Source organism: Anas platyrhynchos, chromosome 2, assembly GCF_047663525.1.
Source record: "Anas platyrhynchos isolate ZD024472 breed Pekin duck chromosome 2, IASCAAS_PekinDuck_T2T, whole genome shotgun sequence".
NCBI classification, from domain to species: domain Eukaryota; kingdom Metazoa; phylum Chordata; class Aves; order Anseriformes; family Anatidae; genus Anas; species Anas platyrhynchos.
Genome location: NC_092588.1, coordinates 9,674,743 through 9,700,264, shown reverse-complemented (window position 1 = coordinate 9,700,264; position 25,522 = coordinate 9,674,743). Strand labels below are relative to the sequence as shown.

The following is a 25,522-nucleotide window of genomic DNA, read 5'->3' as shown; positions in this document are numbered from 1 at the left end:
AAGATAGTCAGGGATGGAAATATGTCATAAAAATAACGTTAACAGCTTTTGCTGGACTTCTCTTTTCCAGATGCCACAGAGCTAAATGACAGTTCTTAAATATTATAAAAGAAGAAAAAAATGAGGTTGTCTATTTTTTTTAATCAGTCAGCACACCATTTGCTTTACAGCAGTTTTGGCACAGTAATTATCTAAACACAAGTTAAAAAATTACTGTAATCAGAGCTTACATTAGATTAAGTTTATGGCTCTAGAAAAATATCTAATTCGAGGTTTTGTTCAGATCATAGAGAAATTCTGTCAGAACAGATGGGGAGGGACAGTAAAAGCTACATGAGGAGATTATAAAGCAACAATATTACTGACTTCTAATGTACTTTAAACTCCTGTCTTCTGCAGTTGCCACCTTTCCTCCATACTGCAAAATTTATCAATTTATAGTCCAATCTGGACAATGTAGGCAATTCTATGTGATACAGTAACACGGGTCAAAATGACAAAGCCTTTGAAAGAAACTTGTCAAGTGTGACTATCCTATGTAGTTGCTTTTAGGTATGCTAAGGTAGCACTTAGAGCTGCATCTGCAATTGTAAGTGTCTACATACAACATGATTATGGTCTCTGTAGACTGGGAAGATAGAATAGAAGAAAATGAATAAAAAAAGATCACTTTCAAACCTCCTACTGAATGTGCCAGACTAGTGGCTGAAACTAATTCTCTCATGACTGATTAGGGAGCAAAGGTCTGACATTGCTGAATAACAGACAACCACAGTAGCCCATTGTGGAGTGTACATGTCAAACTAGTAGCAGTAGCGTTTTTACACTCTTATAGTAGAAAGTTTATATGCAGCCTATATAGCCTGAAGCTCCGCTATGAAGTAGCCTCTTATGGATTTCAAAAAGGAATAATAAATGCATTGGAATTGCTGAGCTTAATTGACCGAAGTCACAAAGGAAACCCATGGCAGAATGGAAGTTGTATCACCTCTGTCCTCATGCACTGCCTTCATCTGTGGTCGCCCTTCTTCTTTAGAGATGAATAATGAAAATTTTAGTGATGAAAATATGCTAACAGAGCAAAGATGTGTCATATGCCCTAAAGATTTAAAATCTAAGGACCAGATCCTGCAGTTGATCAAGACTTTTTTCCTAGACTTTACTCCAGAAAGATTACAATGGTCATCCTGTGTGACGTTGCCCACATAGTACTCAGTCCAATAATTTATAACGCATTACTTGTATGTACTTTTGGAAAGATGTATTCTTTATATCAGGTGTTCACAACTTACCTCAGAGCACCTCAGAGTGTCCTGGTGGTTAATAGCACCCTCACTTCCACACAAAAGGTTCTGTTGTAAGTTTCTTTTTTATAAGGCCTCAGTTTTATAATCCTGGTTATAAAGTGATATAATAATATCAGATAGTGGCTTCTTTTTATAACCAAAAAGCAAATTTTCTTTTCAAGCTAGATGAGATGAAGATTTTTCTCACTGTAGAGACTTTCTCAATACCCTAAATACTCTTTACACTTTTTTGTTTTTGTTGTTTTTATGCTAAGCATGAAGAGCAAGGCTCATTTCACTTAATATATAGTTATCTAAAAGTAAGCATGAGATCTTATTCATATTGCCTCTACACTCAGTAGAGAAAAACATCTCAAGAGAGCATTTCCCCTCACTTCTGGATAGCTAGATAACCCCTTTGAGGTACTAATCTTCCCAGTGACTGTAGAAGGAACCTAGACAAAAGATTTTGACAAGACATCAAAATTTTTGATCAAGACAAAGCCTCTCCTTTAAGTGGTAACAGTATTCTAGTAGTAGCTAAAACACTGCTCTGGTACCTCATCTTCCAGTCCTGCCCAGAGGAGCAGATATTATTTCCCAAAGAGATCATGGCTGGCCTTCATTTCCTAATAGCTTGTTCTGGCAGGAACACTTGTCCTCAGCCATAGATAAAAGAGTGAAGCTGACAGAGGAAAAAAAAAAAAAAAGTGCTGCTCACATAACATTCGTGAAGCAGCAAAGTTAATTGCTATGTAATTACCACCCAAGTAAATTGTTTAATGTGGTAAAATGTGACCAGGGTTGTTACTTCTGTTGCAAGCAGTGGCTCATGGTGCCATCTGCAACCCATCAACAGATCACATAGTGAATTTGCTGCAGATGTAAAGCAAACCCTCGACATCTCCAAGCATGTTGTTAAAAACCCCCATCAAGCGAATACTAACATTTCTGTTGTTTCAGATGTCATTCTGGCTATTTACACAGGGCTCAATGGTGCCGCACTTGTTCATGTTGATGAGGGAAGAATATGGTTAGTTAAGAGAAGAGCAGGTTGGCAATGGCTTCTGAGGTTAGAAACAAAAATAAAAGGGGGATAGAAGACACATCAGTGTTCAACCATAATTGGAAATCCAGCTACGCCATGTGGAGAGGGGAGCAATGAGGGGGAAAGGAATGTGGTCTGTCATGAAAGCAGCATTCTGGCAATTTACTGTGGGATCGCGAGCAGTTCGTATAAACAGCAGGCGACTGCTGGATCAGCTACTGACTCCTTCTGGGTGCAACACGCCTAGTGGGTGAATGTGCCAGATCAGAGTCATAACCACAGCAGGCACCAGTACTCTGCACTGTTAAGCTGGGATAATGCACTGAAAGTTGAGTGAAATGCAAGTGTATGGAGACCCTATGTAAGGTGCTGCAAAGCAAACTGTTCACAGACCTCCAGCATATTCAGCAGAGCATCAATAGGGGGACAGGGCTCCATGGGAGTCATAGAGACATTTTCTGCTGATACCAGCATCACAGGGACTGCCACAGCATGCAGGGAAAACTCGTATATCTTATTTTAACAGTATTATCTATTATTTTAAATTTCCAATTCAAAAGGTCATCGGAAAAAAAGAACAGAGAGTGACTTTCAATTTTGCTTCAAAACATGGATTTATTTCCTGTTCCCTCTGCATATCAGTTGTCCCACAAAAGTGGTTGGATTTGTTTCTCATGATTTCAGGTTTTCTATAATACATTTATTTATTATTTATTTTTAAGAGAACATTTTAGAAGCAGCTTGAGGATACAGGAGGCACCAAGACTCTTTAGATTTGAGCTCCTTGGTGCCTGAGGTGCTTTTGAAAATGTCTGCCATGGTTCACAATAACCCAGATACTCAGGAAATCTCATTCAAAGAGGAAAGTTGAGCCCTTTAAAAAGCTGTTCCTCCTGCTGAAGGGTATCTAGGATTATCAGCACACATTACTTCATGAGAGAGAAATGCTTCCCAGCTCCACTGATTGTCACACTTTAAGCTATATCTCATGTCAGTGGCAGTAGCCTGGCTTTGCTCTTTTGGTTACTTCGCACAGAGCAATAAGGAGCATGAAAGAAAAATAAAACAACCTGCAAAGCAGTTTTGTTTTGTTTTAAACCAAGATACCGGTATCACCCTAGTACCACTTTTATGTGCTTGCTGAGCTCCTTGGAGAATCTGTATTTGTGAAGAATTTGGACGCTTCTCAAGTTGATGTGTTTGACCTTATGCTTCCAAAACAAGCAGGCAAAAGTGTATGCTCCATTACCTGACACACACACTTTGCGAGAACAACTTGCACATATACTTCAAGAAACTGACCAACAGGAGCCTGTTGGTCAGGAGCCTTTATTGTTCTAATTAAAAAAAAAAAAAAAAAAAAAAAAAAAAAAAAAAAAAAAAGGGGGGGGGGGGCTGATTCTGACTTACTTGGGGCATTCTTCCTTCAGCTGAATACTCACACTAGGATAAACGGGGAAAAAAAAAAAAAAAAAAAAAAAGTTTCTATTTTGGAGGAACAAAAGCAACTTCTAGATTTTTAAGCTGTTTGCTTGCTGTCCTTGAAGAGTTAGCTTAGAGAAAGAACTGGTCTGCATAAAGCTGCACTGTTTAGCATTGTGAAAGAATTTGTCTTAACAAAAGAGTGTGAGAAAGACAGAGACTGTTCTACAACTCTCTCCTGCCCAGGGGAATTTAACAATTTGAATTGCAGCAAAAATCTTGAAATGGAGTAAATTGCCCAAGTTCAGATGATTACAGTAGCTGAAGAGTTATTATCATAGGTTTTGAAAAATCACAGCAGTATGGATAATCTCTAGATTGTGAAGCAATGTTGCACTCTTACAAAACTGAATCTTGGTCCTCAGTTTTGTACACATTGTATGCAATTTTAATGCACAGCATAGGGTGACAATAGTCTAAGAACAACTATGATGTGTATCTTCTTGTATTTTTTCATTGATATTTCCAATTGCAAAGTTTTCTTTATTGGAAAAGTGATTTACAATGTACAATAATGCACAGCAGCCTATGCTGGCATTATCATGGGAGCAAAGAAGTGCCATAATAATGTTCACTATCATAAGATAAACTGTAGTAAAAAAAAATGAGACATTACTACTTGATGATCTCTTCCATTACAGAGCATTTCAGGAAACAGGTCCTCAGCAATTCGTGTACCAGGTAAGGAGTGACACTGGGAACACTGGAATCATGACAGACCCACTGCAAAACAGTAACAACAACAACAAAATATATGCTTTCTTTTATGACGTTTTTTTATCAGTAGCAGGAAATGGCATTTTGTCATCAGTTTTGTAATGATAGCTACTTAAGCCCTAATCTTGTTTTTATGATCCTGTACTAGTAGGTTGACAAAAAAAAGATGTTGCACTGATCCAGAATACAAAATAGCTTCCTTGGACTTGCCTAGATCTTTTGTCCTTTGTCAGTTCAGCACTGCAGAAAATATGGTGACCACACTGTGAGCTCTTTGACTTCATCACATTGAGATCCTGCATGTGAGATGTCACAGAGGTTGCAGAGGCATATCACAGACGGACAATGGTAAAGTCCAGAGGTGTGAGTGAAGATGTGTCATGCCCACTACTGAAGGAGTTGTTCAGTCTGGAGAAGAGAAGGCTCTGGGGAGACTTTATAGTAATTTTCCAATACCTAAAGGGGACCTATAAGAAAACTGGGGAGGTACTCTTTGTCAGGGAGTGAATTGGTAGGGGAAATGGCTTTACACTAAAAAAGGTACATTTTAGATTGGACATTAGGAAAAATTTATTTATTATGAGGCTGGGGAAGCACTGATTCAGGTTGCCCAGAGAAGCTGTGGATGTCCCATCCCTGGCAGTGTTTAAGGCCAAGTTGGATGGAGTTATGAGGAACCCAGTCCAGCAGAAAGTGTCTCTGACCATGGCAGGGGGGTTAGAACTAGATGAACTTTAAGGTCCCTTCCAACCCAAACCATTCTGTGATTCAAAGAAGCTATGATTCAATGATTCCTGAAGTTCTTACACCAGCTGTACAAAAACAGCTCGTAAAACAAACAAATAAATAAATAAAAGTACTTTTACTTTTTACATCTCTAAGATGTAATCAGGGTCTTAATGAGAATCATTCAGCAATCATGCATTTTGATGCCTGCCGTTTCAATGAAATTATTATTTTCAGTGAAGAAAATAACTTATAGTTAAATGTTTTTCAGTTGAAAGTCATACAAGAGAAGACACACAGAAAGGAGGTACGCATATGGCTATTTCAGAGCAGAAAATTGTATTCAACTTCAATGGCAAAATAAAGAACAAATAGGTATTTCTAAATAAAATCGTTTTACAGCATTTTATTCCATCAATGATAGTTAGACTTTTTATACTGGGTAAGGCCAAAATGAAATACAGATATTCCAGAAACCTACGTAGGTTGTAAATTCTATTTTCTGACTATGTCTAAATACAACTGAGATAAACAAATTAAAGTGTCATTTTTTTCCTTTTGCAAATATATTGGTTTTACTTAAAGTGTAAATCAAATATGGTGTAAATAAATCCTTGCAATAATTATTTTGAGGAAGAACAGAGGACCAAAAAATAAATAAAGACAGATATGTTTATGGCATCCTCATTTTCTTTTTAAGAAACATGAAAAAATAAAGCCTTCATAGCTGAAGGCCAGTTTTGCATTCTATGTCCTTGCAGATATCATTTTAGCATTTTTTAAAGTTCACAAATCAAGGCAAGGTCATTTTCTCTTGTTCTCGGTAGACAAAGCATATAGTTTTACTGCAGGGGGAAAAGGGCAGCAAAGTTGATCTGCAAATCTCTTACTTGAGCCTTAGTAATTTTAGACAGGTGCCCTTTGCTTAGCGATATTTTTTCTTGAAAGAATGCATCTTGGCACAAAGAAGAAAAAAAGTAATTGTAGACATCTGGCCTTTAGAAAGCCAATGGCTTACAAATTAATTTTACTGGAGGCTGTAGTAATTATAGGACTTGATACTGCCAACCAGATACTCACCTGAACCTTACCACAGGGTCCATTTGTCTGTTCAGGCTTCTGTTGCAATTTGCTGAGGAAAAACTGTGGATCTTAACATGTCCTAAAAACAAAACATCATAGTTATCTCACTGTTAAAGAGAATCGATTTGCAGGTCTCTGTGCTGATACGCAAAGCTTTTCAGATATATCGTTCCTTACACCAAAAATCACCTCTCACTCTGCAACTGCTATGACTTTCATTTGAAGGTTGTCCACTCTGACAGCAAAGGTGCTGCCAGCTAAGGAGCAGTCATATTCTCCAAAGAGCATGAAACATCTTTATTTATGTATTTTGTAGACTGAAAAAGACTTAAGTGTAAATGACAACACCTGTCCATGAAACATAAACTGTTTATAGAAAGGTACTAGTTCCAGAGAAAGGTTTATCAGCAATGATCAGGGAAGGGATCCAATTTCTGCTCAAACAGTGGGAGACTGGAAGTAGTTTGAGAACAGATCAGTAACCAAGAGAAAGCCATTTCAGATCTGTCCTCTGCCCAGTAATCACAGGAGCACTGAACTCCTGAGTGCTCTAATCCACAGGACTGCTGTCCAGTTTTTGCACAAAAACACACAAAGGACTGAGGTTGTTTGTTGTTGTTGTTGTTGTTGTTTTTTCTTTATTTTTTTTTTTTCAGTATAAAGCAGGGTATTTTTCAAAACCATGAAGTGGCAGAAAGAAACATTTACATCCTGGTGTGAACATCAATCTCAGGGTCTATCTTACACAATCAACATAATACAAAATCTCCCAAACTTGAAGACTCTTACTTCTGCAGTTTTACTTTCTGATTCAGGATACACGGGCAACATACTTTTAATGAGTTCAATAGAGTGTGGTATTCCAGAGGCTGTCAAGACCTGGGCAGTGCAGTCATCATGTCTGTGAAACCTTCTGAGACAACTACATGATGCCTCTAAGCTTGCCTGGGTTTGACAAGACCCAAATTCTGGCATGGCTCCCTGGGAACCTCTTCTATATCATTTCTGAAATTGCCTCTGTCAAACATGTTAAACACAAGGCTGATAACATGTGATTTTAGAGGTATTCACCTGCTACAATTCCATACTTCCCTTGGCAGTATGTTTCCCAGCTGTAAAAACTTTACTTTCTGTAGTTCTCAAATGTTGAGTTTATTGCTACTTCTGTGCTGCTTTGGCACAAGTTATCAGCTTTTTAAGTGTTTTTGTTGTTGTTGTTGTTTTCCTAGTAAATAAACCCTAAATTTAAATAATGATTAAACAATAAATCACTAAAGAAGATAGCTGTGGCAGGTTGACTCAAATGTGAGTTTATTTTCAATAATAAAATGTGTCAATATTTATCCTTATTTAAAGCACAATTTTCTCAAATAATAGAGTTAATATTAAGGGACCTATCTATCTTAGGAATATATAAGATGCCATTTTTCATTGTCTGGAGGTTGCAAAACTGAGAAATATTGTAACTTCTGCTATATGAGCATAGCTCTTGAATCAGCTTTTGTAGGGAGACATGACATTTTTCCATTAATCATTGTTTTACTGCTACTCAGTTTCAGCCATTAACTTGTAATGCCCAGAAGGCTTATAGTGCAGAGAATTTGACTGTTGCCAATGTAAAATTACTGATAAGACGATGGTTGTTTTTTTTATTTTTTTTTTTAAGATGTGTAGCAATTTGCCAACATTTTTAACAGCAGAATCCAGAAGGTAAATAATTCTTAAAGGTTTTGAAACTTTTGAAAGTAGTTATAAATTTTCAGTATAAATATTGATAGCATTATTACAATATCTTGTAAAAAGATGCTTACACTCAAAATCTGACGGCTTATCAATAGCAATGAAACCAGCAGTGGTCTTGAATCAAAATCCTGGATCTATACAGCCTGAAGTCATGAGATATTCAAAATGCAGCTGTAGGTCTTTTCTCTGTTCTAAACTTCACCTTAATTTTACCCCATTGGTGTCCCAGACTGAAGCCTTATATTTACAGCTTGGTCATCCCAGGAAGGGGGAGGACATAGCCCTATGGATATCATTGCTTCATTCTGCACACCAGTGCAGACAAGTAATTTAAAACAATCCTGTTCTGAATGCTTAGCTGGCCATTTCTCAAAGGAAATGAAAATCCTGAAAATCAAGAACTTATTTTTCTTCGTATATAGAATCATAGAATAACCTGAGTTGGAAGGGACCCGCAAGGATCATAGAGTCTAGCTCCTGGCTCCACACTTTGCCACCCAAAAATCAGACCATGTGTCTTAGAGCATTGTCCAAACATTTCTTGAACTCCTGCAGATTCAGTGCCATGACCACTGCCCTGGGGAGCCTGTCCCACTGCCTGACCACCCTCTGGGTGCAGAACCTTTCCCTAACCCCCAGCCTGACCCTCCCCTGTCCCAACTCCATGCCGTTCCCTCATGTCCTGTCGCTGTCCCCAGAGAGCAGAGCTCAGCACCTGCCCCTCCGCTCCCCTTGTGAGGGAGCTGCAGGCCACCATGAGGCCTCCCTTCAGCCAGTTCTGCTATGGGCTGAACAAATCAAGAGACCACAGCCACTCCTAGTACATCTTCCCCTCTAGGCCCTTCACTATTTTCATAGCCCTCCTTTGGACACTCTTTAACAGCTTTATGTCCTTCTCACACCGTGGCACTCCAACCTGCACACAGTGCCCGAGGTGAGGCCACACAGCGCAGAGCAGAGCAGGACAATCCCTCCCCTCACTCGGCTGGTGGTGCTGGGCCTGAGGCACTCAAGGTAGGGTTGACCCTTAGGGCTGCCAGGGCTCACTGCTGGCTCATCTTCAACTTGCCATTGACCAAAATAATATTGCATTGTTTGTGCATAATTATTGATGAGTTAGTCCCAGTCTCAGTACCTGGTTCATTGTTGTCACCTGCATCACAGAGAAACATCAACATCCATTTTTTGTTTGCTGCCTGGCTACCATAAAGCTAATAACAGCAGTGCCCTGGCCTAAGGTGAAATCCAGCACTAAGAAATAGTGGGCAATACCTAAGTGGTATAAAACGATAAATGAAATTGTTGGTAACAGCTTTATGTTTGAGGACTTTTGCAAAAAAAAAGTATCATGGCTGAAACTGGTTCTTGTGCATGGGATTGCCCCTCATTTTTGATATGTGGTACAAAACAGCTTGCCCGGATCACATGCATAAGCCTGAATTCCAGCAACTGTGAATTCTGAAACATAATCTAAATAAAAGGACAAATTACTCCAGATGCCTTCAAATAAATCTAGATTCTCCTGCTCCTGGCTACTGTTTCAAAAAGACCAGCTTGCTTTCAGAACTGAAAGTGTATGGTGAATTTGATTTTAAGGTAAATGCTCTCCGTTTTTAACCTAGTTAATTTGTCTGGAAACCTTCCTGTTGATGGCTATCTAGGGTACAGATTGTATTTCAGCCTGGTTTTAAGTGGAGACCTCAAATGGCTCTCCCACATAACATGGAGTAAGTAACCTTCCACTGGCAGAGAAGGCAAGAGGCAGCTGAACTTTTGTTACACCAAATGTAACATTTATTTTGTCAGGATCTATTGTATTTCAGGGACATTAGTGAATTCATTTGTTGTAATTATATGTGATTGCTGTCAAATTCTGTGGTTATTCTCAGGCAGAGCCAGCTTGACCCTAATACATGTGAGGCAGCCACTTCAAACAGGTTTTGGTTTGGCTTTCCTTTTGCAGGTACACTATTATCCACCACAAAATAATATAATTTCAGCTTCTTCATTTAATATTCCCTAATTCCTACCCATTTTTCCAAAGAGGATGCAATTACTTGGGCTTATCTGACATACTCCTACGAGTCTAGACTGATGCTTCTGATGCTTCCAAACTGCACAGAAGATTAAAATATTAAAAGCAGACATACTTGTACTAGTCACATGGGATGTCTTCCAGATGCAAGAAATGGCTCCATAACATTGCTTCATATGCAGCAGGTATATTGGTTTCAATTTCCTTAACTGTGAAAGAAAGCTTCTCAGATTTGTTCATAGCTATGCTGCTGTGCTTAACACACCTGCTGAATATACCTGCAAACAGTCACACATATATGTGTGTCCTATATTTCAGCCTGACAGCCAGATGTGGTACATCTGCAGCACCTGAGGAAACTCCAGATACAGCCGGGATTTGCATTCTGTCTTGCAGACTCCAAACTGGATGCCCTCAGTTTCTACAAGGCAGATTTACTGAGGCTTTATCAGAAAATGTCCTCTCAGCTCCATCTGGCATAGTGAATGCCATGTGTCATGTGCAGGAGGGAAAGCTGTGATACCCTTCACTGCCAGGCAAGGGGACTCTAGGCCCAGCAGTGTGACAGCTGTGCTTCTCCCAGCATCCAAGTTCACCATTGAGGAGTAGCATGGCAGAGCAACACACACCAGCTGAAGAAATGATGTCACCCAAATCAGGATGGCTCTCACATATCCTTGCTCTGGTAGTCATGGTGAGGGGACATGGGGATCAGGGAGGTTTGCAAGATTTCTCATGTACATCCAACATCACCTTCCCTTCCTATTCCTTTCCCAGTGCCTAAGGAATGGGGCCACCTTAATGAACTAATCTTTTTTTTCTGAAGCTCTTAATTTGAATCTTTTCTTGACCTCCTGGGGTCAAGCAAAATCATTGCATGATCATCATGGTTTTATCATTATCGTAAATATATTAGAAACATTTAAGTGGTACAAAATTATTTTTTGATCTAGGATGGATGTACTGCTTTTGCCTTGGCAGCACAGACTGGGGGACCTGACAGCACTAAGTGCTCAGGATAGCACTGTCTCTGTTGATCATACCATCTTCCCTTGGGCATCGAATATAAAACACCTCCTTAGGTCCACTTTTACATTAACTCTGAGTGGAAGAAGTGGTGACTTGCCTAAGAGCATCTCCCACGCAGGCACAAAATTGCTTGGAAAATCATCTCACTTTAAAATACATCTTTTATACATAAATTAGGTGGAATCAGAATTGAAGTCAAATCCACTACAAAGTGAGGTGAAAAAAAGGTTCAAGACAAGTATTAAAACACAAACCTTTTTGACTTTTTTTTTTTTTTCCCAAGCATTTAGTGATATTTCACTTTTATTCTACTATCAGCAGGATGGTTCATCTGAAGAGGATTGTTGACAGATCTGGCATTGAAATCAGGCATATGGCTAGAAAAGATATTGCCTTGGAAAACTGTCCCACAGAGCCATTACTGAGGTGGCTAAGCTGAAGTAAGCATTAGACAAGGGAAGAGGGACTAGATAAAAGAATACAATACAGGCTTTAAACAACATCAGCACTGACTCATCTCGTTTGTTTGTTGTTGTTATTTGTTTGTTTTGTTTGGTTGGTTTTATTCTGTTTTTTGAGTTGCTAATTTGATTCCAAGAGGAATATGACTGGGTGAACTGGTAGAGAAACTTCAGCTCTGAAAGCAGATAAGTCTGTCATTTGGTATACAAGACAGCTTTTCTTCCTCCTCCACTTTTAAGCTAAAAACACTTTTACTCAGCATTTGGATTGAAAGTTTTAATTCCCCCTTAAATAGAAGTGGGTACAGAAAAGAAGAGTAGAAAATTTCAGATCAGGATAGGTGACAGAGGGGAAGAGCCCTGAGCTGATGCTACCAATGGAAATGGCTTTAAAACCAAGTGCTTTTGGGGAGAGCCTGAGTTCACAGGACAGTGACATTGTCCCTTTCACATTTTAATTGGAAGAAGTTGTGTCTGGAGAGTGAAGGGGAAGATCTGTGAGAGATATCAACCAGTTTCCCTTCAGGTGAACAATTCTGATACTTATTGTTTCAGTTCTCCTCTGCTGCAGATCACCAAACTCTCCAATAAATATGGATAAAGATGCATCATACTCTTACAAGCAAGCCCTGTTGTATGTGTGTTTGCTTAGCAGTCTTCCTTGTTTAGGAGTGAGGAAGCTGTCATGGTATCCATAAGAGCCCTTTCAGAGGGACAACCCACAACTTGTGGGTTGTGGTTAGACCTCAGAGTATTCTCAGGTTATTTTCCAGCAGGGGACTGTGACTTTTAAATAGCATGTTGGATTGTAACCTCCATCATCATTAACTTTTCATTCCAAATAGTATTTACGCAGGTATCCTCGCAAATGAAACTAGTAGACACAGGTAGCAATGTCTGATGAATTGCAGGTTAACTTAAACTTGTTTAACAGAAGGGATCCAGTTGCCTTTGTGCCTAGGACAGATGAGATCCACTACACATCTCAGACAGACAGACAGCAAGACAGAAAGGTTGTAAATGGAACAGGAGGGGAAATGTCCACTTTACATAGGGCAAATATAGCGCTGAGTAGGTGGCTCCAAAATGAAGCAAGGTTTCATGATCCAACCTTTCAGAAAGTCAGGGGAACAAGGGATGTGATCCCTGAGAGAAGAAAAACACCTGCTTAAGACCTTCACTGTCTCTGCATGAGGCAGTACTGCAGAGTGTGCTCACAGCCACCCACTCAGGCAGTGTCCAGGGCTCCCTCACACCACTCTGCATGGCACCAACATTGTACTGATCTCCTGGCCTTCACCATTAATCCAAGAAAGACCTGGGTAAACATCTTTTGGCATACAGCTTTGCAGATGAGCAAATCTGAGCACATTTGTAAAGTAATTAACTTCCTTACAAATTGCTTAGATTTGCTTCTCTAATCATAAAACCCACAAAATACAAATAGCACTGGCTTTCTCATTACAGAAATGACCCTGTTGCTATTCACACTGTTGTCATTCTGCTAAGCTAGGCTATAACGCTTAGAATTTAGAGTCATAATCATCATTCTTCATCCACCCAATGGTAAACTTCTGGGGACAGATCCTCAGGTTCAGGGAGATTGTTGTAAAACTGAAGTAATGTTGTTTCTTCCAAAGAGAGAGAGAGAAAGCACAAATCTCTCTTCTGTCTCAAAAAAAAAATAAAATAATAATAATAATAATAATTTGCCCTTCTTTAGTCATAGGTAACACAAACCAATAGCTCATTTTCAGATTTGGCTCTCAGTTGCTGCAGGAATCTAGCAAAGAGAATCTCCACCTTGGAGACATCAATGGAAATTACCCAGGTAAAACAACAGCTTACCAAAAGCAACATATATTGCATATCCTCTGCTTTTATTACATGCAAACACAGGCTTGAATAGATTGATGGGGCAAAGAAATAGATGGGAGAAGTTGCTACAAAAAAATGAAACTAACTTTTCAAGGTGTCGATTGCTTTTCGTAAGAGTTTATATTATAAGAGATCATTTGAAAGGATTATCTTTCTAGTAAATGGCCTAAATAAAGACTCATATAAGTATTTATGTTTAGATACCAGTTGACCACTAGAGAGGAAAATTAACAAAATATGACCTTCCTGTCATATGCTTGTGGGTCAATTTTTGCCATGCTTGTTCCAGAGGTACACAGTCCTTCCGCTTTCAACGGGACTTGAGTTGCATTAAGTTAATAAAAGCATTTGTTTCCTCTTCACATAGTCTTAAAAAAAGGTTCCTTTTTTTTAGGAAAAAAAAAAAAAAAAAAAAAAAGGTTATGTTTCAGCATCAAGTTCATGCTCCATCAGTCAAAAAATAATCTTTTGTATGAACAGACAGCACAACATGTATGATTTAAATTGCATAACCATGTCAGAATAGTGTTCTAATATCGAATTTTATATTTTGATCTGTACTCAGCAGTCAAAGGATAACTCAGGTCATTTCCAGTCTGTATCATGTCAGAAGAATATCATTTAAACTTTTGTGTTACTAACCACACACATCTTTTTGAAACAGGATTTCTCTTGCTTCTAAGATCGGGGAATGCTGGTACAGAGTCCAGGCTTCTTGTATTCTACATATGGAACCAGCAGAATTTTCTCCCTCCTGCTTTTCTATCAAGATTTATTTACATTACACCTAAGCAAAAGAGGTACAAAAAGCAATGATTTCTGGAAAATTTCATAAGAATCAGAGGGAGAGTGGGGTGTTATTGAACAGATAAATAAAATAGTAAATAATCCATGTATTAATTACCCTGTGCTGTGCAGAATAGTCCCATTGGGTCTCAGCCAGTAGAGCCAAAGTTCAAGAGAATAACTCAGGGTTTCAAAGAGAGTGAAACAGTTGTAAAAGTAGAAAGGCCACTAAGCATTACTACTGGATATTGGATACCCATAAACATATAGATTAAATCAATAAGAACCCTTAAAAATCAACTAGAACATTGTCACCAATTACAGCAGACCAGATGTTTAGGCAGAAAGGCATAAAAACTGCTACAGAATGATTTGTAGGAATGTTAGCAAGGGTGTATTGTATCAAAGTCCTTATGTGTAAAAAATATATGTACTCACCAAAAATGGTGCTAAGGGAAAGGTGAGTCACCAAGTATATACAAAAACACCTCTTCTATTAAGTGATACAGTGCTAGCACAAGTGGTTGCCGTGAGAAAGAAGTAAGCATTTCCCACTTGTATTCAGCCATGAGTCTAATCTGTTTGCTCTTCCTCCTCAGAGACAGAGTGAGATGAAAATGGTAGGTGGGAAATGGTCTTGGTTTAAGTGCAGTGTCTCTTATCTATTATTTTATTTAACTTAGTTCTAATGAAAATTCTATGGCAACAAATAACATTGAGGAATCTGAGGAAGAAATAGATGACTAAGGTTAATCCCACACCTGTGGAGATCTTCAGATTGAAGTATTAATCTAATTTCATCTAAAGTTAAAAAAAAAAAAAATCATTTTAGATAATGAAGAGTGTAAACACAAACAGTCTTGTCAGATTTACTACACCAGTTAACTATTGTTGCACACATGCTTAACTCTGATAAGAGTCTTCTTTGAAATATACTCATTGCAGCCTCAAAGATACATCTCAATGTCCTGCACTGTAATTAACTCAACATTTATTAATTTATCAAGACTCTTGAAACAAGCATGTCTAATGGCCTTCTTTATTAATATATTCAAGAATGTTTAACATTTTACTGCCTTTTAAACAAGAGTTCTAATAGGATACAATATCAATTAATGGTCCTGTTAAAAGTCAGCTGGTATTTTTACAATAGCAGCAGAACTCCTTGTTATACATTAAACGTTATAGAGCAATCATAAGGTTTGTGGTTTTGTTTGGAAAGGTGCATTGCAATGATATGCTGCCAAGATTTAACAAGCATCTCCCACAAGACATTTCTTCCTTAAAAGGATGGTAAAAAAAAATAAATAAAAATACTTTGGGGCTTGCCCAGGAAAGGAGAGTGAGGGAATAGGAATTCCATTAGTGTCTTTTAAAAGTAGTATGCTTCTCCAAAGCCCTGAAGATTTAAATGCACTACACTGTACTGTTTTTGTTTGGTTCTTCAAAAACTATGCTGATCTTAATGTCTGCAGTCAGTTTTTGTCAGGTTTTGTTGTTTTTTTTATTTTGTTTTGATTTTATTTGGTTGGTTGGTTGGTTGGTTGGTTCTGGGGAGATCATTAGCTTGAACCAAAGTGAGATTAATATATATCCTCACCCTGATGATCTTTACTTATAGAATTCCTTTGGAAAAGTGATGCAGCATGGTGAAGGCTGGTTTTGAAAAGCCTTAGTAAGAAACAGTAAGTGCAAACTTGATAGCTCAGTTGTGCTAAAGAATTCTTGTTTTGGAAGTAGAAATAATGAACCAAAGGCACAAACAGGGATGACCAGAATAGCTGTTCAACAAAGCATACTTTTCTTTCAAAGCCAAAGTGTTCTATAGGCAGACTGGTTTCCACTCGACTTTCATTCAGATGTTTTCTTTCAAAGCCTGAAACTTGGCAATGATATAGGTACAACTAAATAGTTGACTACAGTGTCAGTTAAAGCACTGGCCTGTGATATGAACAGCACAACACAAACCCTTTGTTTTACAGTGACATTCATCAGGACAGCTATAAAATAATGAGACTGAATGAAGCATGATGAATTAGCAATGAAACTCTTTTTCTTCAATATTGGCCAATAAAATCATATTTTACTTACTCAACAGACTTAGCTGAAAAGATTGCTATAAACTTTATATGTTAGACGCACTAAGTCAGTTGAAAATATTTTTATTTCCTTTGTGAATACATCACATAAATTTCCATGAGCCACTGAATGATGAAGAGCTGAACACAATAAACTAGGAAATGACTTGGTAACTCAGGCATAGTGGGTAATTTATTCAAAGACCACTAGACACTAGGAGCTACTGCTTCAGATGTGATAATCCTCTGTACATTTATCTGCTGAAGAAACCATTTGCTATACTGGAAGATCATGAGTTTCTCTTTTCCTTTCTTATTCTGATGGTGAAGCAGCCTCTTTTTACAGGGGCAATAGCACAGACAGGCTAGCAGATCCTGGAGTAGGCAAACCTTATGAGGTTCTTACTCCATAAAACAACTGTTCCAAGAAATGACAAGTTTGTTAATGAATGACAAACCTAACAAAAAACTGGAAATTCTCAGGTTAATAAAAGTTAACTGTTGGTTAAAGGAACTTAGCTATTCCTTCATTTACCAGACATTTAAAAAGCATCCTGTGTTTGAGTACACGCATAACTTTTATTCATGTGCATAATTTTTTCCCAGTAAACCTTGCTGATGTTCAGATACTGAGTCAGGCCTAGGATACTCTGCACCAAGACCTTGAGCCATGAGGTTTAACTATGACAACCTTTACACGTTTATTACACAATGGTATTGTGTAATATGGGGCTTACCTTATCCTTCAGGCAGGTCACAATGCTATAGGTGGCATATGATACAGGTATACTAAGAAGAAGACAGTTTCTACAGTCAAATATCCACCAGGGAAAATGTTCTCCTTTGGACTGTGGTAAGCCAGCCATAGGTACTCTATGCATATGCTTGTCTGTCTGTATGTGCAGTACTGTGGGTGGCTTCAAGACCAAAATTACCCATGTATGTGGCTTGATGAAGAGGTAATGTGATCCTGCAGACATTGTAAAGGGTCATTTACCTACAAAGTACTGGTCCTGCATCTCTGTCTTGTGCCCCTGGAGTATGATGACAGGACAAGATGAGACACAGGAGAGTTTGATGTGACCTGCTGCTGTCTTGAGACCACGCTGGTCCTCAGAGGGGAAGTTCAGCCCACAGGTGTGGTGCAGAGGTGGGAGGAGACAGTCAAATCAGTGCTGAATAAGAAACAGTGCATCCATGCTTATACTGTCTTTTACCACACTGATGTGCTTTCCTTCTTGCTAAACTTATTTTTTCTGTGGATTTTATGCAAAACTGGTGATGATGATGATGATGATGATGATGACACAGGACCAGGAACCATCTCAAGTGGAGCCAGTACTGCACTGGGCCATATAAACAGACACTCAGTTTCTGAGAGTTAACAAATCTACACTTTCCCTACCCCTTCTTCCAAAGACAAAAATAAACAGAAACAAGCTGCTTAGCTTTGAAGGAATGACTTGTGCTTTTTTAAAAGCTGCTAACACTTAGTGATCCCATTACCATCCAGTTTGAGATTGACTGCCAAAAATTCTGTCGGCTTTCTCCAGCTATCTCAGCTGGTCTATGAAAAGATTTTGTTTCACTATATAAAACATGCTGCTTGCATCCCTCATACCCACCCATAGCAACCAGCTCCTCAGTTCCATAAACGAGGCTATGGCAGTTTCCTTGAGTTTCCTCCAATGGATAAAACCAATTGCTTGATAGGCTATCATCACACTTCCCTATGTCTTTTTTTCACTGTTTTTGACCACTTGTACGGTAGTGTTGTTTATGTTTTTGCTTTTGTTTCAGATTATTAAGACAAAAGGAATAATATTGGTAGCCAATGGCACTTAGCAGGGCTTTAGATTATTTGGGTGTAGTTCTTTCAAGGTCATACCTGCTTCTGTGAAACTCAGGCTTAATCCCTCAAATCTCCATTAATAAGGAGGGGATAATAATTTATTTGCCTGTCTAGTCTGCTTGGATTAACACCCTGCAGGAGCCTAAATAATTTCCTGGTGAAGCACGCTGTACTTTTCTTTTTCTTTTTTTTTTTTTTTTTTCCCTCAGAAAAAGCTCTTTGATTTAAAATCAATATTGAAGTTTCAACTTCTTCAAAAAATTTTAATTGACAATTAGGATGCAGGATGCAAATTAACTTGATAACTACTAATTGTGGTAGGGACATGTAAATACAATCATGAATGAGCAGGTGAATACATGTAGTGTGGTTTTGAAACCTGTCACTGTCACTGGTTATTTTTCCAGTGTCCTTTGGCTTCACTATCTTTAAAACTGAAAGAGTAACAAGTACCTTCCACCTTAATTACTTTGGACCATAAACTTTTCTATGTCCTCTGAAGAGCATCTCCCTGCCAGCTAGTGGAGGCTTCAGAACAAAGATCAGCACCCACGTTGTTCATACTTTGCAAGGGAAGAGTCAGTCATGTAATACAGCAACAGTGACTATCAAGCTGCCTGAGATAGCTTCCAGTGAGCAGCAGAAGGAAGAGGTTCGCAGTCTACTTGCTACTTCATAGCATTACCATCTTACTTCAAAGCCATTTCAATTTTAAACCCTGTTAAAATCTAAAGACTTTTTTTTTTTTAAGTTTGGAGAATTAAAGGTAGAGATTTTTCTGCTTTCAGGTTCCTCAGATTCTATAACACTAAAGTTGTCCCTGCCGTCTCAAAATGGAACTGACATTTTTAGTATAAGTGAAAGAACAAGCTCTGCTTGTCACAAAACGTGGATGTGAAACTTCTAAAAAACATTAAAATATTATGAGACTTTTACAGAACAAAATGATGAAACAAAACATCTTTTCCAAACTTTTCCTCTGTGAATCCCTCTCTGTTGATGGTTCACTTGTAGATCCAAGTCCACAAGAGTTCAGCAAAATTATTTTGGTTTCTACACAACCAATTTCAATCTTGCCAGATAAAAAGCAATATAGAAGAGGCTTATTTGATGTCTCTCTGGCAGAAATATTTAGCTTGGCCCATGAAGGGCAGTGAATTTTGGTTTCTTTTTCCAGAGTCCCTGTGATAAGAAATTGCTTCCTCTTATGACTGATACCACAAACTGAATGGCCATAGAAAGGGGCAAACCTCAAAATTACAGGGAGCATCTCCAACCATGTCCACTTGTTCTTTACATATCCATTTGTGAACCAGCAATGTCAGAGCAGCAACTAATTGGGACGATTTGTACTTGGCTTATGGCTGCCTGGCTCAAACACAGAATTTTGTGGTCAGGAGAGCACTTGCTGGTCATGTGTTTGACCTTGGGGTATCTGATGCAGGGAGAGAAAAAACTGATGCCAATGGCACAAGTACTGTGTCTCACAGGGGCTGAGATGCTCCAGAACCCAAAAGGACTAAAAATATTCTGCTGTCTTCTTTATGTCATTGTGCTGAAAGCAACCTGTGGCATTAATTCCAAGGGCATTCTGGTCAGAAGTATCTGACCAGAAGTAACACCAGTGCCAGGGCATGGGTTAACAGCCTTGTGAATCCAACACTATTAAAATAAAGTCTATGATGAATAAAACTTTGGGATTTACTGAAACCCAGTGGAAGCTGTAGAAAAGCATCAGTAAATCAGTAAATATCTTGGAATAAGTTCAACGTCATGAAAAATGTCTGTTCCTGATGTAACTTCTTTCTACTATTTGTGCCTCATAAGTGTTTAGAAACACAAATAAGTGAATTAATGACTGCTGTGGATCCACCATAACAAACAGGGCAGAACTGACTCTGAGGTGCCCTAAAGCATCCAGAATGTCCACAGGGAGCTATCAGGTATGATGCAAAACCTTCAGCAGACCATGATTTGCAGGATCCCTGGTGATGTGTGGAATGGCACTGACATCCCACTTGAGAAACAATGAAGTAACAACACCCTTTCTTGTGTAAGATGTAAACAGTTGGATTTTATGATCTTAGAAGTCTTTTCCAACCTAAAAGATTTTATGTCTCTATGATACACAGTAAAAGAAAATGTCTTCCTAGACAGATTTCCAAACAAAACAGCTGCATGAGAAGTGAGGGAAAAACAATTATCATCCTACATAAATAGATAGAAAGAGACAGTCATTTGCTTAGAGGCACTGAGAAAGTTTATAGTTCATAGACCATTCCCATTCTGGTGCATTGCTCATCAGACCACACATAGTCCTGCTCTGTGTCCACAGACACCCCACAGTAGGATGCATCAACTGGTAAAGGGGTGATGTCTTACTCAACTGTTTCTCAAATGCTGTACTGAGAGTGGGGTTACAAGGGTGTGCAAAAAGCAAAGACCCTTATGGGTCATCCAAATTTCACTAGTGATATGCTGTGTCAGGAAGACAACCTAGATGAAGGAAACATAAATATTGCCTTAAGTTCTCTTGGATCCCCTCCAGGATCTGCGTTAAGTACTGCTGGCTGAACATAAGAATTTTATCCCTTTCCTCCCTATCCTCCTCCTCAGTGATGCTCCTGTGCTGCTTTTAAGACACTGCATATAACAGTCACGCCAAGAGTCAGGACGTCCTGACTCTGTCCATAATGCAGGCTTCCCATCAGACAACATCATTTATGTGTGGTTAACATGGACACAGAAATGGTCTGCTCCCTGAGCCAAAGAGACACAGTCAGTCATTAATTATTTCTATTTCTTCAGAAACTTCACAGAGAAATAAATAGTCATGGAAGCTCACATTGGTGTTTGGACCTCGTGTAGCAGAAGACACAGCATCTTTTGAGCCCCCCATCCCCTCAGGACTCTCAAACTCCTTTCATGAACATGACAATTAGTGCCTTGCAGACAGGACAGACATTGATGGATTATGGATCCTCAGTGAGTTATTGCAAGGTCTTTACTTCACCCATCCTCTTATAATTCAAGATTTTCCCTCTTTGATTTTACATTTCCTCCCCTGCTAGACATAATTTTTCAGCTTCACATGCAGGGGTAAGTGTTTGTCTCCAAGCAGCCTCTCTCCCATTCCAGCTCCCTCCTCCCAGGACTCACTGTGAATAAGATTTCTCTGTCTGAGACAGCAGCCACTGAAGAGCCTCAAGAGTTCCCATTTCTCGTCCTCCTGCTTTGATGCACTGATTATCCTCTTGTTGGATCAATAGCCCATCTGCTTTTAGGAGTTTTCTAGCATTCTGATGTTAAATTAAAACAGAGAGAATCAATTCTCAGTTAATTTCCCCAACCAAACAATTTATATCTCTCATCTGATCCCCCATCATGCGAATTATGTAATACTGACATGCTATCAAGCTTCCCAGACAAAGTAAGCACTTTTATAATGCTGAATTACCCTCTTTATTAGTAACTCTCAAATGTGACAAACTGGGAGATTTATTTTATAATGTTGTCTAGTTCTTATTTGAATGTGTTAGAACTCCCAGCTATTGTAACAGAGTAAATCGCTAATTAACAGTGGGTTTTGCTTTGTTTTTAATGGACTTTGGGGATACATTTCAGACTTAGATTAAGATTAGTGAAAAACAGAGTTCTCCTTAATTATTTCAAATTGAGTGTTATGCTAATGGTAAACAATTAGTTCTTTCCTGACTGAAAATTAATGTTCTATAAATAATTACAAAACCAAGCCGCTATGTGAGTCCCAAAAGGAGCTGACAGACTTAGTGGTTAACCCACAACAAAGAGGCATGGATCTTTTCCACGGTCTCACACTTTGTGAAAATTAAGCATGCGCTTCGGTGGTTTTCTAGATTTTTTTCTGCCCCAACTAGAGACTATATATATATAAAGCTTGCTGAGGGTGGGTTTGAAGGTAAAGGTGTATGACCTTATAGTTTGTTGATTCTCAAGTTGCTTCTCAAATCAAAGCATAATCAAATATTAACATCTATCTCAGTGGAAACTTCTGCTTCATGATCCTTTAAACCAGATTTTGCACAGGAATAACTGGGGACACAGATAGTTGAGTTATCTCAGCTGCTCCCAGTGGAAGTTCAGCTGGTGAGGTATGAGGCCATTATACTCCAGATCACTTATTTCTCTTGCTGAACTCTTGGGAATTAAATCAAATTTTCCTCTTTATGTCTGGAAAGCCTCGGTGAATTATTTTATTTTATTTTTTTCCTGAGGAATCCAAGCTCTTCAGTTTGTTAACATTGCCTTATAGATCCCCTCTGCCATCAGCAGAAAGAGACAGGTCCTTCCAGCACATATTTTTTTTTTTTTAAAGTAAAAAGTGAGATTTCTAAATTCACACACATAGTAAAGGATTTCTCATGAGTGAAGACAACGTTCATCTTGGCAGAAGAAACTGCAGTTCCTCTGGACATCAGCATCACCTAAACAATTCTGGATGATAAAATTCTGTGCCCTGTCCTTACAGCAGGTCACCATGGCTCTCCTCTACTGGTCCCCAACCTGTTTCTCTGTCCCAGCTGACAGTGCACACACCATACTCCAGGGTGACAGAGTGACTGACACAGCCAGGACCAATTTCTCCCACACCTTGCTGTCCCTGCATATACAACCCTACAATACACACAGCCTATTTTCAGCAGTTAGGAGGGTGATAGCCCTCGGGGACAAGTACATCAGCAGTTATTAGTGCTGCTAGGGATTTGCTCCATCCTGTTGCATTGCTCTGCATGTGCCCAGGAAGCCTCATCCCCAACAACCTGGCACACAACTCTGACAGGGATGCTGCTGCTGCTCCAAGACCAGTGGGGTCTCTCTTTGTGTCTCAAAAGTATAACTTTTCTTTTCCACTGCATAAAATTTTCCTACCTAATTTTCTTTTTTCTTAAGCTTGCTCAGCATCATACTTTTTCTTAAACATCTTACCAAGGCCATAGAAATCAATAAAAATTGCAATAAACACTTGCCACTGTTTCCTCATCATTTCTGAGCATTTCCTTGAGCCGTGTCTGCCGCCCTTCCAAAGCTCCATGATAATCCTCTCCTTCCTTTCTGCTGCCACCTTCCTCTGCTGTGAGGGAAGGAGTTAGGTGAGAGCAGGTGTGATGTTCTGGTCTTTCTGATATCTTCTTTCTCTGTCAAGCCTCTAAACCTGCCTCAGAGTGGACTGCATTCCTCACCTCTTGCCCATGTATTAGCTAGGAAAACATCCACACCACCTTACAAACCAGCTTCGAAGTGCCCAAAGACTGATTAGTGCTAATTAGTCTTGATGTCCAAGGAGTTTCCAAGCCACAAGAACAACCCACTTCTTACAGCCCCTCACCTTCAGAGCAGGAAAAAAGACATAGCAGCATTTCTTCACAGAGAGGGTGGTTGCACACTGGAACAGGCTCCCCAGGGAAGTGGTCACTGCACCGAGCCTCACTGAATTTAAGAAGAGATTGGACTGTGCGCTTAGTCACATGGTCTGAACTTTTGGGTAGACCTGTGCGGTGTCAAGAGTTGGACTTGATGATCCTTAAGGGTCCCTTCCAACTCAGGATATTCTATGATTCTATGATTCTATGATTAACTTAGAGCTTGATAAGCATGTGCGTTTTCCTGATGTTCCTCTCAAACCTGTGCCAATCCTGTTGTCCTCCTCCAAGCATAAGTTCTCAGATGAGAGGGAAATGAATTCTGTCTGTCCTGCAAGTAAAATAAGATTTCAATTTGCTGTCAGAACTTTAATTAAAACACTTATAGATCAACTTTACCTTGGCAAATTGTCTGCACCACTATTACTATAGGAAGATGAATGTTAGCCGTGAAAACAGGCGAAGTACACTCCCCTAGACTAATGTGTAATTTCATAGCCATTGATTTTTGACTTTGAAAATTCTCCCACATGCTTCTGGGAATTGAAACTTGTTACAGGTGACCTGGCAGCAGCTTTTGCAATTTTTTAAACCTTTTGTAAATGTGGAAGAAGAGTCATTTTACCCATTCATGTTTTTCCATGTCAGGCATGACTAGCAAGCACCCACCTCCCAGGTACTGAAATCCAGACTAATTGTTGAATGACTACATTTAGCAGCTCATAAATAATCCACAACTTTAACTTCTATGAGATATTGATAAACAGGCACTATCTACTGTTGTAAGACTGAGGATCTAATTCTGCATTCAGTCTGAATGCAAACTTACTTTGGGGTAATAATGAAAAGTCAGATCGTATATCAGGAAAAATGTAATTACTGGGATGAATCTGCTTAAGCCAGTGAGGTGTAGTAAAAGAGAACAAAATGTAGGCAACTAGTACTGACTTGAGAGCAGGTGTATGATTTACTATATAACAGGCTATTTGAAATGATCCCATAGCTAAATGGGTGATTTTATTATTGGAGTTAACCATTTAACCCAGATAAATGTTGCAATGCTTTTGGTAAATGCTGAGCATTTGAAATCAGTCAGTGCAGCCTCTGAGCACCTCACAGACCACAAGACATTATATTCAGATCACTTACTTGGAGCACCTACATTAAATGTGGCTATCACTGCTCTCCATTGGCTCTGCTCTTCACTAAGCCCAGTACAGCGGGAAGGTGACTCACTCAGCACTCCCTGAAACTTGGAGGCATGAGTAGGCATGAAGGCTAGGCTGTGCATAGGCAGTCTGAGCCACAGACAGTCAGCCAGGTCTCCAGGAGGTTTGAATGTCTAAGAAACTTGCCCTATACCACACAAATAATCAATGGAGACTGCACCACCCTTCACCAGGCAACCGAGCTGTTGGTTTCAGTAAGGGTATGTCATGCATGTTCCATCCCAGCAGCTCCCCTAGGGTTCCCTCTAGAAGTGAAGACACAAGAAATTGAGAAAATAAGAATCAACAATGAGACAACAAAAGAGACAAAGATTAAGCTTGAGTATCCAGAAAAAAAAAAAAAAAAAATCACTTGGGGTTGTATATTACCTTAGATCTGCACCACAAAGCTGCACCACAGTGATGGGACCCCTTTAAAGTTTTGGTAATTCAGACACACGCCTTGGTAATGACCAGTCGTAGCATGTTAAGCAGAAAGGAAATAGAATGCATAGTCACATGTTGCATTGGCATATTCACATGGTTGGGGGTGGCAGAAGCTGAAGGCCACCAATTAGACCAGATAATATGTAGACAAGGTCCAGAACAAAGGTCAAGGTGAGGTCTGAGGTTACTCAGGGAAATTTGATCTTGGTACAAAGAGAGAAGGTTCTGCCATGCACCGATCCACCAGGACCCCAGGCAGAAAAT

At 39.2% G+C, this 25,522-nt stretch overlaps 1 long non-coding RNA gene across 4 annotated transcripts in view; it reads right to left on the bottom strand.

Moving 5' to 3' along the window:
- The window catches only part of LOC106019000 (uncharacterized), a 236,403-nt gene that overhangs the window by 118,269 nt on the left and 92,612 nt on the right, over nt 1-25,522 (bottom strand). For 3 of the 4 annotated variants that reach the window (XR_011807337.1, XR_011807336.1, XR_001193474.5), the window contains 2 exons: nt 6,340-6,421; nt 3,729-4,539 (listed from right to left, as the gene is read on the bottom strand). This is a non-coding gene — a long non-coding RNA (uncharacterized lncRNA). Of the gene's footprint in view, nt 1-3,728; nt 4,540-6,339; nt 6,422-25,522 lie in introns of those variants that run through there. The other variant, XR_002404884.4, reaches the window with a different exon arrangement.